At 45.2% G+C, this 13,880-nt stretch overlaps 1 protein-coding gene across 1 annotated transcript in view; it reads left to right on the forward strand.

Annotated features, from left to right (window-relative positions):
* Positions 1 to 13,880, forward strand: part of LOC146179319 (G2/mitotic-specific cyclin-B2-like) — a 234,298-nt gene that overhangs the window by 82,984 nt on the left and 137,434 nt on the right. The window lies entirely within an intron of this gene.

The following is a 13,880-nucleotide window of genomic DNA, read 5'->3' on the forward strand; positions in this document are numbered from 1 at the left end:
AATACGACCATTTTCGATGCACAGCACGACAGAAAAAGAGAGTGTGTGACAGTCAATCATGCGGGCGCTTGTCTGCGGCAATAGTGGCAATGGTTCGGTACCAGCTGAGCAAGAGAAACGCTGGACTCGAAACCACTCCGAGAATTTCCTTTGTTATACAAAAATCTACACTATAGTCGGGGACACTTTTTCTTGGCAATGGGCGCAAAGGTAGGGAGGCGGGGCGTTTTTAAACGTGTCACTCCGCCGTGTAGTCCGGCCGCGCGGCTTTCCGTCTGCATAGCCGTTACAGATTATTTCCTTCGTTTGCTTCGACAGCTAGCGTCTCTCGAACTTGACTCGAATCTTGTCTGGTGAAAACGCTTCCAACCCTTGCGGAGTGGACGACCAGAACAACCGGCACGACCCGAACAGGCGGCTGTCGCCATCTTGTCTGCAAAGTCGGGGCGTCTCGAAACCCCGCGACAGACATCAGACGAGACAACCCAGTGGAGCCAAGAAAAGTGTCGTAGGCATAAAAGCTTCATTTCGAAAACTTGGTTCCGTGATAACAAAATATACTGTAAAAAAACTAGCGCTATGATTACAATTTGTTTTTCCAGAAACTGCTCATGTAACTAGGGACTATATTCAGCTGCGCAGGAAGATAATGCTTTTCGGCTCCGTAGCTTTGGCTCCATTGCTAAGAAAAAGTGTCCCCGAGTATAGGCTAGTAAACGGTGCACTTCAAGTACGCGATTAGTTACTACTGCGCGTGCGCCTTAACCATAACCAGCTGCTTCGAGTCGCAGAAGAAGGGAAGAAGAAAGCTGTGTTCCACCTTAAGAAGGCAAGAGGGAGGATAGAGAAGAAGTCTGTCAAATGGAACAAGAAGATTCGGAAGACGAAGAGATAAGCAGGGTAAAAGAAGACGAGATGCGAAGAGAGAGATCAGCTATTCCTTGCGACTGCTGATTCTGAGCATTTACATTTCCGTGAGAATATACGGCATTGCAGCTCGAGGCAATGCCAGGCATCGTCTTTTGCAAACGAAATTGGGAAAGTCGGTACCAGGGAAGACAAACACAGGACATGGTAATAAATTTGTGGCGTGGTACTCAGTGTGGTGTCATAGCATTTAGCATCCATCTTCTGGTCATGTTGGAGGCTCCATATGGAATTCGAGCCTACAGAGATGTACCCGAAGATAAGTTTATGCGTCCACTGAGAAGTGAGACTGCTACTGCGTCTCCTTTTTCACAAAACCAAATAAAAGAAAATATATCAAACTCTTGTCAAAATGAAAACGTTTCTTTAAAGACTATTCGGGCCTTCTCATTGGGCAAATCTCGAGCGTCCCCCTAATTGTTGAGAACGCCGACCAACGGTTGTTGTAATAATATTAACAACAACCATTGGTCGGCGTTCTCTTTTCTTAGTACATGAATGTTAAACATGCTTAAAGACGGTGGAGTGACATTTGTCTAACAAACAAATATTCATGAACTGAATTCCTGGTCAAACTGGTCGCCTTCCAATACAGGCGAACAACAGAAGGGTTTGCACAGGCTACTCGGACAACGATGGACGCAGTTGCGCAGGGCTCTAAAAGAATTCAAGGATTAATATTTCAGAGTCGTGCTATAACCTGCTCTGCCCTTGAAACTATAACAAACACAGCCCCGTCCCCCCCTCCCCCTTAATACCACCCCAATAAAATTTTCCGCGAGCGCACACAACCAAAATACTTCTTGTTAAATTCTAAGCCCGATTAGAATTTCTTACTGTCGGCAGAATATAGAATTGTGAGAATGAAAAAAAAAATTTAAACCATGACTTCACAGTCGCTATTGTGGAGGCGGGACGAACCTGGGAGTGCCTAACACGAAGAAGCTATGAGATTTGATAAGCTTCAACAATATGGTGAGGAACAATTACTTCGAAGTGGTAATGAGCCGCCTCGCTAGCTTCTTCTGCCCTCTGATTACAGGCCACCGAGCCACAAAGCACGTGGGGGGGGAATTGTTGCCGAAACATCATTGCCACAATACGCCCTATAAGATAGACGGTTTTAAACATCAAGGATTTAACCAGCTTTTTATGATGTCTTTTTGTATCATTTGTTGTATTTGGAGTTAACGTGCCAAAGGAACCCAGACTGAGAGAGACGCTATTACAATCTCATTCGTTCGTAATTACATGGTTGTAACAGTATCAGGACTTTTATTCAGGCAAAATAAAAAAAAATAAAATTTTTAAACACACGCACAAATTGATAGCAGATGCATAATCAAGACCAAGTAAGGCTCAAAAGAATGCTGTAAGAGAGTATGCCAACAACGACCACTGACCGCTGGACATGCTGATGAGAGGCCGGTATATAACACTCCTTCGGACAGCCTTTTTCAAATTCCTCAGGGAACAGGGTGCTAAATACCACGTGGATAGAGGCCATAGTTACTTTTGTGCCAAAGAGCCCAAAGCAGGCTACACCATTATTCACTCTTACCTAACAAATCTCTACTCTTAGTGGGGAGAGAGTCCAATACAAGCAATGTCGTTCCAGCTTGCCATCACATATTGTAAACCCCGTACTCGGCGTTCACCTGTACCAGTCTCATATGCAGGCATTTGCAAGTTGTATAGCAAGGTACCAAGCCTGGCGCGAAGCTTCGTTTAAATAGACGACGTTAACTGATGTCCGCAGCAGCCAAATACCTGAGTGGCAAATACATCTGCACCGCAGTGAAATCAGCTTCGTCCTTTTGACTATCTTGCCACTGATAGTGGTCGTACTAGGTAGCGGTCGGTTAATCTGGAAGCTCTCCACAAATTCTCTGAATAACCCATGCGGACCAATTCGCCCGTTGTTCGGTCACGCGTTCTAAACGAAGACTGATGCTAATTTGGCTGGAAACTGACGACACCGCTGACGTCATACGCTAGAAAAAGCCCCACACGTACACATAATGCGGTCTCTGCCGCTGGAGGGTCATCCAGTAAAACATATTGTCCCCTTACGTCATGCGGGAAATTAGGAAATAATGTAAATGCGTCACGTGACAATATCAGATTTTCAAGCCTAAGTAATTATATACCCGGCATGATGCTTTAAAAGGACAAGCTGAACCCCTGCATTTCTTTCAAACGCCTGCCTTACAGTAGGTTGATACTTGCTGCGCTCTTTTAGAGGACAAAGTCTAATCAATAACAATTTATGTCGTTGCGGTCCAGTTGGTGAGGTAGGGTAGACGAATTTTCTCCTGGTAGTGGTTGAACATTTTATAGAAATAATAGAGGACGAAGCTTAACCTCTATCGCCAACAGCTGTTTACGAGAGAATGAACCTTCGGAATATTTGAGCGTTGCAGGGCTACGGCCAGGCAAATGAAAAATGAAAGTGTGTACTACTGACGAAAAAATATAAACATCTAGAACTACTCACCGAAAACGCTGATCGGAAATGGGTCGCCATGGTCAGTAGAGTAGACGCTCGGTCTCAGCACGGGTTTCACGCAGGTCTCGATACAGCCTTCGTCCAGAACACGCACAGAACCGACTGGTGGATAGCAGCTATGCGGAAGATAAGACTGAGCTACTGCGCGGGTCACGACGTCATGCTCGACGTCACGCGAGCCTTCAACAGTGATTGGCTAGGAGAATGGGAAAGGGACGGAGCACTGTTTTTTTTTTTTTTTTGGGGGGGGGGGGGGGGAGGCCGTTAGTTTGTGTATGCGACATGGGAAGGGGAAGGGGGGGTTATTACAGCCGGCACCAAAAAAACCGCGTGCGAGAGACTGGCAAGATGGGAAATTCATAGAAAATCCAGGGCATGCTCGACTCAGGGGCGCCGGTAAAGAACTGCTTTAGTGTAGACCCATGCAACGCCTGCGACGACGCGGCAGCAGCGACGTCGAAGCAGAAGGGGCTCGCTTGTGCGCCGTCTTGTGTCTAGGGCTTCCTAACATTTAATTAAACTGTGGAATTATATTGGGGGGGGGGGGGGGTGTTTGTAGCAAATTCAGCGCCACATGTCCAGCACAAATCAGCCTAATGGTAACGAGTATGGCTATTTTCAAGCAGAACAAAAAATTACAAGAGAAGGCTTGAAAATCACGTACTACACCTACGTACTACACAAATCTTTCATACTAAGAGGCGCAATCTTTCCCGATGTAAAGCACAGCTACGTGGCCATGACATAAGGAAAGAGGCAAAAAAATCTTTTCCTAATTACTTAAATTCAAATTGCAAAACTTGTGCTTGTGTGCTTTGAAATGAACCGAATAGTGCGCCTTTTCTACAAGACTCACCGAAAAAGCAATGGTAGGGATACTAAGAAAAAGTTTTACGAGATCAGGATTTTTCATAAATCTTGCGCCCAGAACGTAAGAAATGCCTGGTTGTACAACTGCCTAGTCTGCAGCGGGTCGAGGAAAAGATCAGTGCGTGGATTTCTGCGCGCACCGTACTTTTATTTTCGGGAAACTAGGCTCAGAAAGATTGTGTCGCTGCGCTTACAGCCGCTGCACCACAATTCAGTTGAATGAGCGCTTATTTCGTGATTAAGGAGAATGTCTCAAGGTTCTTCCTGCGCTGTCTGATTGGCCGCCATGAGTCTTTGAAAGGCAGGCAGGACAAAGCGGGACATTTTAAAAATAATGTTTTCTTTATTTTTCTTAGGTCCGTGTCATCTGACCATTCCATATTTATTCATCTTTATGCCAATCACTTTGTTGCCAATTCTGCTATATTCGTCTGAAAATACATGAAAATGATAAAATTACAACTTTGATTTTAGTATTCGCTAACACTTTTCTCCGTTATCTGTACCGCAATGAAGAGACCACGTGCTCGTCCCCACGTGGTCGCTAGCTTTTTACTTCTTTGTCGCGGCAGTAGGACATTACTGAATTCGTCATTACTAGCCTTCCCCGGAAGTCATGTTTTTTTCATTCTAGATAATACTGCAGAAACATGTTTTTTCCTCCTTTGTGCCCCCTCCCAGCTGAGGGCAGGCTATTCTTCATCTCAAAAAATGTTTTCAGCACTGCGAAAGGCAGAGGCACCCCGGTCCAGTGAAGATAACCAGCACAACAATAGGCAATTGCGCTCCTAGGCGCCTGTACTGCCTGTACTCCGCCCTTGTTTGAAAAAACTGTGGTCTCGCTTTTCGGAATTTCTTATGACCAATGCTGGCTACTTGGAATTAGGTCAGGAAGTTATGAGTCATGTGGGGACACATCTATCAGGCAGGCTGCTAGTCAACTGCGTTGACCTCAATCCGAATATTCTTGGACACAAAGAGATGGCACCGTGCGCTTACCTGCTTGAGCATAGGAAAGCCTTCTCGGCACTGAAATTGCCATGAACTCTTTCGATCTGCGCACGTGCTTTAGCAATGGTCCAATCCCTAATTCCATTTTTGTTTCTTAAGAGATAATCCAGCGCATTTATATCACACAAGCTAAGCGTAGCGCTGGGCGGTGGAATGAAATTCGATTTTGACATACCTACACTTATAATTTTCGTGCTCTTATTTTATTCCCAGAGAAACAGAAGGCGGCAAATACACTCATCACTGTCGTCAGCGACTCCAAGAAAAGAACCTTCGCCGTAGAGTTGAAGCGCTTTGACAGACTGACACCTTCCGCATATTGTGTGGCTGGTTAATGTTAACCTAGGAACAACTGCGCACCCTCAATTTTTTTACCTCGCGACCACGGTTTACCGACCTACATTAGGAGAATAACTTATGACTTCAATAAAGCATAAGCTAGCCTCCAAGACGGTACTCAATTGAATTTTTTTTATAGACCGTAAATAGGCAGGTGCCCCTAAAGGTCTAAAAGTTGGCCCAGTGCAAGGGGAACGTGTCTCCGGTAAAACCAGTCTTGGAGTACTTTTATGTTGCTGTCTCTTTTTCCTTTTATACAGATAAACTGTAGACGCGGTGGCCGCTTCAGAAGGCAGTTTGGTCGACATAGTGTCCGTGTGCTGCCTTAAATACCTTTTCTACAGCTTTTCCTTTGAGGCCGCCCAGAGGCGTCTCAGACTTTGAGCCTATTAAGCTCGACTGTACGTCTGATTTTTTTTTTTTTCGAAAAAAAAAAAATCCCAGTGTCGTCACGGAACGATATGTTTCGGCTGATAACCATCCTACAGAGAACCTAAATTGGAGATTCCTACGAGTATTCGTTGGACCTTAATCACAATTTTCCATGATTGTTTTGTGGCTAGTATTTAACAAAATATCACTCCACTTCAAAAATACTGCTATGCGGCGGTATACTTCAATTTCTATAAAACCACTGCAGCTGCACGGTTACGTTCTTCATTAAGCCGACCACAACGTTCGAACCAGACGCAATGAATAAACACGTTCAAGAAACTACGCGGAGAGACTGAAGGAGAATCACTTGTGCGATGATGCGCATTTTTGGGCACTTGTGCGCCATCAGGTAACCGTGGTTCATTTGTAATACTTGCATTTAATTAGCTAGGCGCGTCTTTTCGAAAACGGAGAACAACTTCACAGGTCAAATAAAAAACATAAAGTTGGGACTAGCCTATATTTCCAACTCTGTTACAAAACAGACAGTTGCGGTTGATCAGTGCGTTGTATTCTTTTCAAGACAAAGCCGCCGTCGTGGGTGTCTCGAACGATTGCCACATATTTAGGCCACTGGGCTTTATGTCTCTGTCGCAATTAAATTTCAGCGACGAAGCTCATTGACAGATAAGCGATTGCAGGATGTGTCCATGTTTTCGCATTTTCCATAGCTTAACAACTATTGTCTTCTAATTTATCGTTTTTATCGAATTATCCGTCGCCATTTTTATAAGGAATCATTAATCGCCTGATGGCGCTGCTGCCTGTGCCAGTTATTTTTGCAAAGTGGCAACTACCAAATTGAAGGCCCTTGAAGCACTGTTAGAAGTCTCAGAATACACTGTTTAAGTAGACACAGCGGAATTCGGCGGAGGCAACTCCTTTGTGAACCCGAGTATGAACGGCTGGGGGAAAAACATTAATGGCAGTTTCAATAAAAGCAAAAAACTCAGGAACAGCGAAAGAGGCGGGCGTCGCATGACATGACATTCCGCACTGTTTTCGATGCACTTAATTTAGCTAGACCTAACGAAGTACAAAACCAGTTGCATGCTGCAAGCGCCCGAAGCAAAAAGCAGTGCATGTTTACTAACAGCCACAGCAGTTGACACTGGGGGTACTAACATGGATTTACGGATCATGTCGGGCATCTTTAAAAGTCTTATATTAAATTCCTGTGCTTAATCTTTTGCAGTTTGCAAAGTGAGTTGAAATAGGTATATTTCATACTCATGTGCAGTAATTTTGTCAATTCCAAAATGGTTTCCTGCGTTTTTTCCAACCTCGTGTTTCATTGTGTATTCTACTCAAGGCAGAAAAGCGCTGTCAACACGCTTACAAGCATAGAATATTTTATGGTTCCTTCTACACTCCGTCTCGCCAAAGTAAGCCATGCACTTTTGCCAGTGTACTGACCACTGAAAGGTGCTGTGTGTTCAATTCTTTAGTCCTGCACTGGGATCGTGCAAAGAGTTTTCTTTGTATGTGTGTGTGTTGTTTATGTAGCAATCTAAGGATATAAATGTAGTGAGCGGGAAAATTGTACGGCAAAGAACATGGTGAATAAATCTGATTTTACTGCAGTTTCAGTATTTTAGGGCCACTTGCATAAAGTGGGCTATGATGGGGGGGCCCGCGCTGTGCCCGTTAGGGCGGATACTTTTTGTGAAAAAGCTGCTGTCATATTAAAATTTTAGCTATGTCCTGGGCATGCGTGAGGGCCCCTCGGCTCCCATTTTTGCTGATCATTCCAGGCGAAAATTAGACGATCGATTGAAGAGCTTTCTATGAACCCGTTTCCTTGATTGCTGTAGAATGATTGGGTGCACCCCCCTCTAGCCTTGTTCAGTGCTCTTTCATGAAGTGCGAATGTGTGTCAAGATGGTGTCCGCAGATTACTCACGCAGGTTCATGTGCCTCTGCTGCTGAAGCTAGGCAGGGGAAGGGAGATACACCTTTGTCACACTGTCGTGGGGTGTATTGTTCGGAATAGGATGGGGCGAGATAACAGGGGGACTGGAACGAGATCGCCCATTCTCCACAGGACAGGGACCAAAACGGGTCACTTTCGCCCTCCTCCCTGGCCTTACCTCTAATTCCACAAAGTGCTGCCAGGGAATATAGGCCAAGCTAGCCCTGCAAAAGACCACTCCGCCATTGTAAACGAATTTTCCCTGAAGACAAGAAAGCAGCTTCGACAATACAGCGCAGCAAGGGTAATTTGCGTGTGTATACCGTTTCAGGGGATTATGGAGATGCCAAAACCTCTGGTCTCTGTACTGAAGAAAAAACGGTTCCGCTGCGGCTTCCGCTGCGCAAGCGTCAAGAGCAAAATATATAAGGCCGCGTGACCTTGCAGAGGCTGCCAACTCAGGCTGGTACTTTAACCTGAGGTCCCGACTCACACATGCTATTCCTAGGCCACGCAGACACGTTCGTAAGCCCTGGTTAAGCCTCGTTACGTATCACACAATGATGTACTTTACGACTGTTTGCGAAAAGAGTTTGTGAGATAAAAGGGGCTGCGCACAAAAGGGGCTACACGATGCAAAGCGTGCACAAATTAAGGGATTCATGCTTAAGCGAACGAAGATCAGCAAGGACGGCCGCGTATGGGAGTCTTTAACGCTGTTACGCATTAATTAAAAGGCGGAGCTGGAATATCCCACTACCCATTTGTTTTTCATTTCTACATATTGCTCTTGGGGCATATAAATAAATATGCGTACAAGGAAAACAAAAATTTCTAAGCACTGAAATTATGAATGCATGACAGAAAAAACTTCAGAGCTTCGCATGCTGCTTCAGGGTGCAACCAATGACTCGCTTATACCGCTAAAATAAAATGACGGAACAACTCTGTCTGATTTATTCCCCGGGACTGGAGTACTGTGAGCGCACTCAGCCATTTTGCCTACATGTGTGGCCACCGCCGCTGAAGTGTCACTCAGACTTTCAGCGTATCTGGCTCTGGAAGCTAAGCTTTAGGCGGCTCGGCCTTGGCGTCGACCTTGGCCTCCGGTTTCGGCTCCTCCTGCTTGGCTTCGCCAGCAGCTGCGTCGTGATCGGGCTTGTCCACCTTGTTCGCCGCAGCCTCCTTCGCGTCTTCAATGGCCTTCAGCTTGAGCTCGAGCTCGCGCAGAGGCCTTTCGCTCTCGTTCAGACACTGCGCATGAGCCAGCAGATCGATACGAGTCCCAATCCAAAAAAGAACTACATATATTTTTTGTTTTCACAACTAAATTTCTGTGCGGGTTTTGACAGCGAACCTTTTGTGACTGTAGAAATGCTTGTAATAACATCAGAATTTTGTGTACTAGAGAAAAGCTCCACAGATTTAGAGACTGCAGAGCTGCAAAAACGTACTACACAACTGCAGAAAATCTGATGCTAGTCTGAACGACAAAATATTTTGTCATATTTAAGCCATGATTCAGCAACGTTTTCTATTGGACAGATCAATGATTTCAATTTTGATGTTTACTTTGGATTGTATAGCTTACGCAGCATTGCCCAGAAGTACCCTGCCCTTTCATTCAGCTATCGAAGCTTCTGAACGATGTCGGGGATCGTAAGTGCAAATGCATTGAAAGAGACTGTCAAAAATAAAATGTGAAGCACTCCTATAGTTTGCACGTCAGACATTCCATCGGGACGGGAGAAGTGATCGTCTCTACGTGCCGTTGGCAAATAATTCCTGCCAGCCAGTTGACCGTAGCGTTTACTGCTACCGTGTAAATGATCCAGTTGCTATATAGGGAAGGCATAAATTGTTTTGAGAGCAGTCTCTTAAACTTGCACTTTAATTACGCGAAGTAAGCAAAAAATCGCAAACTTTTCAGTGTAACTTGTACCTTTGGCGAATCTTCAGCGTATGGTGTGAGCAGGACCACTGTAGTAAAGTGATTTCGGACTATATAACGATAAGCTTGAGTTGTTCTGGCAGTGAACCGTGTGAAATTACTGACATCATTACACATCTTAGTCATGTGACCTTGCACAAACCTCACACTGGCAACCCGTGTGAAAATATACCCCCACCGAACTCACGAGCCGAACACGTTCTCCTATCATATTCTGCCACACGCAGCTTTTACGCAATGACAGGTGAAATTGGACCTCGTCCCAAATTATGTACACGTTCCTCCAACGTCCTTGCTCCCAACCCAGCAGTGGCGGCAATGCGGCGTAACTTTAGCCAATCCTTTTTTGAATCAAAATTGAAGAGTTTTTATACAACTCCAGGACTAAAATCTTATCACCATTATAAGGTGTAGGGACTGATGGAGCATCCCGGTGATAACCCGTGTGTATATACAGTGGTCTCGTGTGTGCAATGGTGTTTATATTCTACAGATAAAATAAGGAACGCACAGGACTATTTCAACAAGCGTACTCTCACTGACTGAACTGAAGTGTAGTGTGATTAATTAAAACAGAAATAAAAAGTAATATCACCAGCCCGCACCGTCTAAAGTACGACGGGCTTAAGCCAATGTAAAATAAAAGATTTGACAAAAGAGAAAACTTTGCTGTGCAAAAAAGGAGCAAAGGCACAAGCTGAAAAATAGGGGGAAGCCTACGTCACGGCTTTTAACTTCTAAATAAAGGGGGGGGGGGGGGGTGCTCAGCGGCTTGATTTTAGAAATGAGCATAATTATCGGCTAACTTTACTATAGTTCTTGGGATAGAAAGTATTAGGTGGCCATGCTTGATTCCTGACAGATTTCTTAACAATATTTTGTCTTAGTACTTGACGATATTATCTTCACCTAAAATATTAATATGGAGTTCTTTCTCACGTGCATCTTGCTTGTAATTACTTACTCGTTGATATGTACCCCGGACCTGTCCTGGTCAGGTTCTATAGGGTCTGGTTCTTGATATTCGACCGCTCCTAAGCAGCCTCTGCAAAAATGGCGGATAGTGCCCCTTCTCATCCATTTCACTGCCCACAGCTCCTTGAGGGCTACGGCTGGAATGATGGTCAGCCCAATGCCGGCGACGGCGAATCCGAAGTATTGAGCCCACCGCGGAAACTCATACAGCGCACTGTGACGCTTCAGCGTCACCCACCCCTTCTCATCCATTTCACTGCCCACAGCTCCTTGAGGGCTACGGCTGGAATGATGGTCAGCCCAATGCCGGCGACGGCGAATCCGAAGTATTGAGCCCACCGCGGAAACTCATACAGCGCACTGTGACGCTTCAGCGTCACCCACTCGAAGTTTGTCACAGACGTTACCCCCCCCCCCCCCCCCCTCACCTCCTGAACTCTGAATTATCAAGAAAAGAAATCTCCCCGTTCCGTCATGCACGGCATCTTTTACGGACCCGAACCAATGACAGTAGAGATTCAGCTTACCGTGATCCGCAATTCGCCACCCTGACCCTCTACCGCGCGTGGGCAATCAGCACAAGCTTATTGGTTCCGAGGCGGCAGCTCTATGTGGCGCCATCTATCGGCGTCAAGGGGATCTGTGCATGCGCATTGGAATACTCTGTGGCGGATAGCGGTAAACTAAAACACTCTAGTGAAGGGTTGGGCATCCCCACCGCCATTACACGCTAACACTGACCTATAACAGAACACTTTTTTTCGGGCACTAGCCGAGTGGCAGCGACTAAATAAAATCCGCGGTCGGCTGTAAAGGTAATCGGGATTTGTGAGGCCTAGCCTAGCATTTTCAAGGATTGAATATTGCATAGAAATTCTACAATTCGGGGGTTCGGATAGTCATGTGCGTTCGTTTTCTCTGTTACTACCTCACGTCAGCACTGGTATTATGAGAACTAAATCGGCACCCTGACTGAGAGTTCGAACTATCTTAAAGTCTGTGCAGCGCAGACAGAGGCTGCTACATTGAAGAAATGAAACTGTGCACCACCGACCCGTTTGTAGTCGGTGTGCGCAAATGCATGATAAGCATCCATCTGTGGCCGCGAATAAATATGTGCGACTTTCATGAGTTGCTTGCGCTCCGCACGAGCTTCTTCGCAAGAAACCAACTGAAAGCCGTCAGATGACTTGAAGGACGCAAATACGTTACAAGCGAGTGGGTTAAAGAGCTGTTGCTGAAGCAGCTAAATCAAGGCACAGTCATCGGGATAACTCATAACGACGCATATGAAAGCCGTAGAATGCTCCACCCAGCTAAACCGATGAGGCCTTGTAGCTCATATTTTGCACATAAATGACATCTGTAAGTAAATATTTTTAATACTAAACTTGTTATGGTACATGCATGATTCCACCATGTTATGTTTGCATCAGCTGTGGCGGTAAAGGAGCAAAACAAGCAACTGTCAAAGCGATGGCGACACCTCACTACATTTCAATCTGAAAAGATTTTTTTGCGGTGGACAAATAAACCTCTTATAATTTAGTGCAGTTCTGACTAAACTGAGCTTCGCTGATTGTTATTGCTAAATAAGGTGATGAGGTCCCAAGGCGAAATTTTTCCGGATAATACAACCATCTAAAACTCACTTGGCAAAAAATGAATAGTTTATTACATTCTCTGCTGACTTCGATAATAGCTGTAGGCATTCTATAAAAGCTGGGTCCTCTGGATGCCTGATTAGTAGCCTTGAGTAACAGATAACAAGAGAAAGCGCTTCTGAAGCACCCTCCCAGATACTTCGGTGACGGTGGCCACCCAGAAGCACCATTCCCATCATCCGCCGCCGAATCGGTGGTCAGCGCGCAAATAAGACAAATACGAGGCCAGTGTCGGAGTACCAGATAATGAAACGATCATGCAGTGCAGGTCACGCCATGAAAAAGCACACTCCTACTACAAGTTGACACTCCAATTAGTGACATTGTGTACCGCAGAACGATCCAGATACGCACTTCGAGTTGGTCCCTCTTTTCCGCTGCTATCACATTATTTTTTCGTGTGTGTGAACGCCCTGTATGAGCATACATTGTTGCAACTCGTCATATAGAATCCCAGTCTATATCTTTATAGCACACTAAAGAGCTACAGCACGTAGAACGAGAAAACACATCGAGAAAAAAAAAATCGAATCAGGTTCATGCAAAAATCATAAAAAGGAGATGCAAGGTCAAATAAGAAAACAATGGGCGCTACATCATTAGCATCCTCGTGCTAATCTATCGTGTTAGGCTATACCACGCACCTTTTTTCGAAGCAATTCATCCTTGAGGAGCCGAGCTCCAAGTCAGGCGAAAAATAGACGTTTCATTCATTTGACTTCACCCGTCTGGGGACATTTTTTCCGCCGGGGACCTTCTTTTTTTTCTTTTTTTTTTTTTTAATTGCAGGAGCGTTCTTACCGGAACACGGGAATATTGTGAACAATTTTCGCGACCATACATACTAAATACGAATCCACCAAAACTAGAGTAAATAGCTTGTCCTCTAAGTTCCTAAACGAGGTTCGGTCTTGAACGAAAAATTTGGGGAAGTATTTTACCCCCCCCCCCCCCCCCCCCCCACCCCACCCTCCTCTAAAAAATATGCGGAGCATATGCGAGTAGTAGCATGATTTCATTTCGCGGAAATTTACACTTCAAAAAAAAAAAAAGAAAAAAAAACGGAGGGCTTACGGTACGCAGCGGGAGCTTATAGGGTAGCATTTACGGTTGGTAAAGAGAGCAGATGCTCATTGCTAAAAACAAAAATGCACTTCCATTTGCAAGTATTATGAAACAATTTTACCGCGGCCTTTCTTTACTAGTGCTATTAGACTGGCTTTATTTCGCAATTACGGAGCCACCACGTGTCACGGTCTGCCGAGTGAAGTGATACGCCGTGCACGG

This window comes from Amblyomma maculatum, chromosome 9 (assembly GCF_055883805.1).
Source record: "Amblyomma maculatum isolate TAMU_Amacu chromosome 9, ASM5588380v1, whole genome shotgun sequence".
Lineage (NCBI taxonomy): Eukaryota > Metazoa > Arthropoda > Arachnida > Ixodida > Ixodidae > Amblyomma > Amblyomma maculatum.